Genomic DNA, 6,000 nt, shown 5'->3' on the forward strand with positions numbered 1-6,000 from the left:
ATAACAGTTGCAGTGCTACTCATAGCTTTAAAGTCACAAAGTTTATTTATATTTTATGCCACTGCGTCTGCCGCACTGAGACATAAGTTTACAAGTCCCATGTGCCTGTGATTTCACCAGCACCCTTACTTACTCTTCAAAACTGGAACGCAGTAATGCTCACATTAGGTACTGCTTGGCGGCAGAAATAGGTAGGTGGCAGAACTTCCCCAGTCGAACTCTTTCACAAGGAGCTCTACTGCTCTTAGAAGTGCATTTGAAATATTTGACTCTAACGTAAGAAAGGTACCTATGTCTGTTTGTTGTGCCAGCATTTTATACAATGTATAAGTAAAATGTTCAATATCTTACAGTTTTAACAAAATATCCGGTATACTCGGATTTTTTCTGCATGTTTCGTTTGCCCCATTTTTCACGTGCCAGCAGCGACGCACAGACATAAAGGTTTACGACAGGCCGTCATATTTATGGGCCGGGTATTGTGATATATTTTTTGTTGTGCGCATTAGGTTTTATCTGACTTTCCGCTAAATCAAGTAGTTACTGGCCGGTGTCAGGAAATGCCCTCGCGTATATCATAACGGCGGATGCGCCGATTTGGGGTTACGGTTCAGCCGAGGTTGCAGGGCGAGGCGCGATCATTTGTCTTATCGATTCCCCAAACCGATAATTTCCTTATTTGTGCATACTGCCCTCAATAGTGTTTGTTAGAATTTGTAGTATCATATGATTGGTTTTATAAAATGGTCTCTGCGATCACGCAGTGCAACTAATATGTATTTTAACCAACTTCAAAAAAAGGAGTGGGTTCTCAATTCGACTGTATGTTTTTTTGTATGTACGTATGTAGTTGTGAACCAATTTTCATGATTCCTTTTTTGTTGGAAAGAGGGTACATCCATAGTGGTCCCATTTAATTTGAAAGAAAATCACCCACCTCTAAGGGTGGTTGTTTACGCATGAAGATTCGTTTTTGTAAATAGCGCTTAAATTATAGTTAATTTTGCTATTCTTTAATTCAAAACATTTTTCTCTCAATATACTTTGGGTAGTGAGAACCGGTTTTTATTATCTCCAGTGTCAAGTCCCGTATGGTGGCGAACTAAGGTATGAAAATACGTATATGTATGACGTATGATAGATAATAACCGATTTCAATAAAACTTGGTAATTTTATGTAATTCCACACACTTTTGAGGTCGGTTTTTTTAGTACTCTGTACTGATCTTATTTTAGACAAAACTAATTAGAAGATGTTTTGTTGTCTCTGTATATATCCTATCTAAAATATTTAATCGTAACAAGTTCTTTTTTCGAAATGTTTTTCTTTAAAAAAAAGTGTCTATACCAAAATCCTAACGATACATTTATTACAAAGGAGACAAAGGGCTGCTAAAGTTAGTAAAACATCTCTGTCGACCGCCCGTAGCGATGACAGCTTGCTATTTTCGTGACCAGATTCGAATACCATGCCACAGTGTAGCAAATTTTAATATATAAATTCTGAATGACTGCATTTCATACACAAATGTTGTTAAGGAAATATATAGTCTGTGTGAATTCGGTGTTGCAGTTTGAACATTCACTTCGATTAAGATGTCTCGCGCCCTTTTTTGTGTAAAAAAGGGAAAATGAATAGTGCAGGGCGGAAATATTACGCGGAGTAACGGCATTTCCGCGCAATAAATCGGCGTCCAATCAAAGGAGCAGAGGACAGCGGTGCTCGTATTTCTTTATTAATGCCACACTCTATTTTATTGGCTTTTTTATCGTAAGCATTGTTGTTGTGTTTAGTCTGATTGATGTAGTCGATTGACTTTTGTACTTTTAGAGACTTGATTCGACTGACTTTTGTACTATTAAAACGTTATTGCAATGCAAATTACAATTACCTACTTACAATATGACTTTCGTCTTGACTAGCAATTTTGTAACGTTTATGATACAAATATTTGCTTACAAATTTCGTGTAATGTATACAAACTAAACCAATATTTAATAAAATGAAGATTGTATATAATTGTTTGAATACAAAACAATAGTCAGTACCTTCTGCTGCTAGACGACTATGCCGGGTGCGATTTACCTGTTATCTAGAAGGGGAGCTAAATCAGAAAATCGATACTACGCCGCCACTGCAGTCTCCCTGCTATTCCCAACTTTCCACTCCCATACCAACTTTAGCAAGACTTTAGTACCTACCTGCCTTTATTACTTACATTACGTTAGTGAGGAGGCAACTTTACTCGCAAGATCATCTTGTCTAATATATAATAATATTTTTGGGTTCGACATTGTTTGTAAATATATATGCAATTGATTTCTTTAGGGTTATGCGTTTACTTCTGAAAAGATCGCGTGACTTGTAAAAAATTCAATTGAATAGAGCTGTGACTTTAAGGTTACGTGTCAGCAGGGTACTCCGAATTCGAATATAAAGAGCCTGTGGTTATGTTGTACGTCTCATGCCTCACAAACAGTTCAATCTGCCTCACACATTGAGCCAATAACTTATCTATTGCCCTACTTAACATGGCAACATAATAATATCCACGTATCAAGGCAGGAAGAGTGGGATTGAGTCGTCATTATGGACGTGCTTCCGGTGGCGGCGCAAAATGGCGCCCCGCGGTTTGTTGTGAAAGAGCTGTCAGTAGCAATTAATGAGTCATGGATTGGCCACCAACTACGGCGATATGTTACTGCTATGAAGTCACCACCTCCAATTATCTCCGACCCAGGTGAAGGATGGCAGCTGGTGAAGGACAAATAATGTTGCAATATAAATTGGAACAATTGAAAAATACAATCCTAACAACGTCGTGGCGACAGACAGTCATGCAGTTTAAAGTGTCGTGGTTTGTATATTTAAATGAAGTTGTTCACATTATAGTACAACACGACTAACCTGACGTTTACGACTTTTTTAACGTTACGACGACCGACTGTCGTGACAATGGGAAGTCAAAAATGACGACAGTCGTCCTAAAATAAATAAAACGTTACGATAAAAATGTGACGACACATAATCGATATCGACATAATAATCGACAACCGATAAATTGTCGTCGCGATCTAGTGGGAACATCTAAACACGATAGTCGTTCAACGAGAAAATAAACGTCCACGACACAGTCACGACAGATAGTCGTGATACGAGAAAAGGATAGATGCGACAGTCGTCCAACGATAAATAAAATGTTACGACATAATGGGAACGCGCCCTAAGACTATTTTTAAAAGTACATCTACAAATCTACAATGTCAAAAGTGCTTTTATAACATGAAAGTTATTAAAATAATAAGAACTACATGAAACAAATTACATATACTTATGTGAAGTTTTATAACTGTCCTATTTAAAGATAAAAGTTGTCTATAATTTCGTTCGCAGAATGTTTAACCCTCTCTATTGCAAAAGTTGTCATTTTGCAGACGTGGCCTTATTACACCAAGCATGGGTGCGCATTTGAGTTGTAGCAGTTTAACGTTTTCTTTGTCATCAGAAATTGTTCACCTTTTTGTATGCTACTTACTCTACGTAGGCTTTTTGACTGCATTTGACAAGTATGGCCTTTGAAAGGTTAATTCTAAAAGTTTATCAGCAGCGCGGCCAGCGGATGAGTCAGCAGTTCAGAACTGCGGTGCGGACACTGCCGGCGTGGTTAATGGTCATCACTGATGATTAATTACTTTTATCACGCTCCAACACCGCTAACGCTTTCATTAGATACTTAGACATGAGATTTCATAATTTTCACTTCGATTCACTGAACACATCTTTGTTGACGTTGAGTGTATAGTTTTGTTAATTAATATGTTCGAAACACAAATTTAACTGACTAGTTAAGATGTGAGCAATCTTTTATTTGAGTATTTAAATAGCATCTGCAGGGCTACAAAGGCCGCATTGGCTGAATCATTTTTCATTAATTGACATTTCATATTGTGAATTTTCAAACAAAACAAAAAACACAATTCAATTCACCAAGTGTTCTATGGAGACCTCCATAGAACACTGTCAAATAGATGAATTGCGTTGTATGAATTGTAAGAAATTCTTAATATGAATTGTCAATTAATCATATTATGATTCTGCCAATACGGCCTTTTTAGCCCTACTCTTGTGGATATTCCAAGGATTCGCACGAAGCCTTGAGCTTCCACGTTTATACTGCGAACAGCTTCTGCCTGCAGACTTATTCCCTGCACGCTATAACTTCAGCCTTTTCAAGGTGAGAGTGAATAGGAATTATCCCTTAACTTGGCAGCGTATCTAATAATGAACATTTTATTTTAAAAAAGTAGCAGGTAATAGCGATCGTTTTCAGTGTTCTGTTTGGTACAAAATGGTAGCATATGTTATAAACTTTCTATCAAGAAATATGTTTTAGTATTCTGGCGACACATTTTGACAGTAGCTCGCAAGAAGGCGGACCGTACGTGTGCGACTTCGAAGCTCAAGCTAATATGTATATCAATACCTTATTTTACATGTTTTATCAAATAACAAATGCAATTATTTTATACTCAAATTAGTAAACTATTGACTATAACTGATATTTTATAGAAAAACATTTATTTTCTAAGTAAAATCGCAGCGGCTTTCCCGTTTGTATCTTTAAATGCACACTGCCAGCTTATGTACGTATATTCTTACACTAATTTGGTAGTGTGCATTTGTAGATACATTGCCATGTTGCGTATATTATTACTTCTAATTTGTCACGTGAATTAAAATGCACAATGCTAATGACTGACGAACTTTTTAAACTTAAATAACTTTTTTGACAACCTAAAACACATTCCGTGTGAACAAAGTCGTATTAGGTGCGTTATTAAATTAAATTGATTCATGGTTTGCAGCTAATCACAAGATCTCAGCGTATTATGGCATTAATACCTAAGTCTACTAAGAAAAGAGTAGTTAGTTCCTCTAAAGATGAACTAAAAAGCTATTTATTTATAGCTATATTTTATATTATTATTTATTTATATATTTATATTATTATTTTATATATATAGTTATGTTTTATTTATAGCGCTATGGAACAACTCAAGCCTAAACTGACCCAAGGCCCGGACGGTATTCCACAGGTGATAGTAAAGGATTGCAGGGAAGCATTCACTAACCCATATCATTAATTTGTCCCTAAAATGCAATACATATCCCAATGTTTGGAAAACGTCAAAAGTCCTACTAATACATAAATCGGGTCACAAATCTGAAATAAGGAATTATCGCGCCGTGGCCGTTTTATCTGTTTTTGCAAAAGTTATGGAAACCGTTTTGCACAAGTCTATTTATGAACAACTTAAGGAGTGGTTCTGTGATCAACAGCATGGATTTCTTACAGGTCGCTCTACTGCTTCCAATCTTATGAATATTACCACGACTATCTCTGACGATCTAGACTCCAGAAAGCAACTTGACGTAGTATACTTGGACTTCCAGAAAGCATTTGATCAAATTGATTGATGTTCTACTAAGGAAATTAATACATACCGGTTTCTCAAAAAACCTAACCGCATTTTTCGCGGACTACTTGGCAAACCATCACCAATATGTATATTACAATAGATGCTTATCTCTACCTTATAAAGTAAACTCTGGTGTAGGTCAAGGTAGTTGCCTTGGACCACTCCTGTTTTTAATTATAATAAATGATTTGCCACTGACTATCCGACACAGCGAGTGTCTCATGCTCGCAGATGACGTTAAATTGGCCAGGACGATTAAGTCTGATGCAGATTGTGTGCTCTTGCAAAGGGACATTGATAACGTGTACAGGTAGGGAAGGGATAATAGTTTACAGTTGAATGTTGAGAGATGTACAGTTGTGTCTTTTTCTCGTGCTCGCAAACAGGTAACCAATAATTATAAAATAAATGATACTCGGATTAGTCGAGCTAAATCAGTCAAAGACTTAGGCACATGGTTCGACACTGAGCTCACTTTCCAGGAACATATCACAAAAATTTATAAATCTTCCCGCAAGT

The sequence above is a fragment of the Hyposmocoma kahamanoa genome, unplaced genomic scaffold, assembly GCF_003589595.1.
Source record: "Hyposmocoma kahamanoa isolate Upper Pololo Valley unplaced genomic scaffold, ASM358959v1 95, whole genome shotgun sequence".
Taxonomy (NCBI): domain Eukaryota; kingdom Metazoa; phylum Arthropoda; class Insecta; order Lepidoptera; family Cosmopterigidae; genus Hyposmocoma; species Hyposmocoma kahamanoa.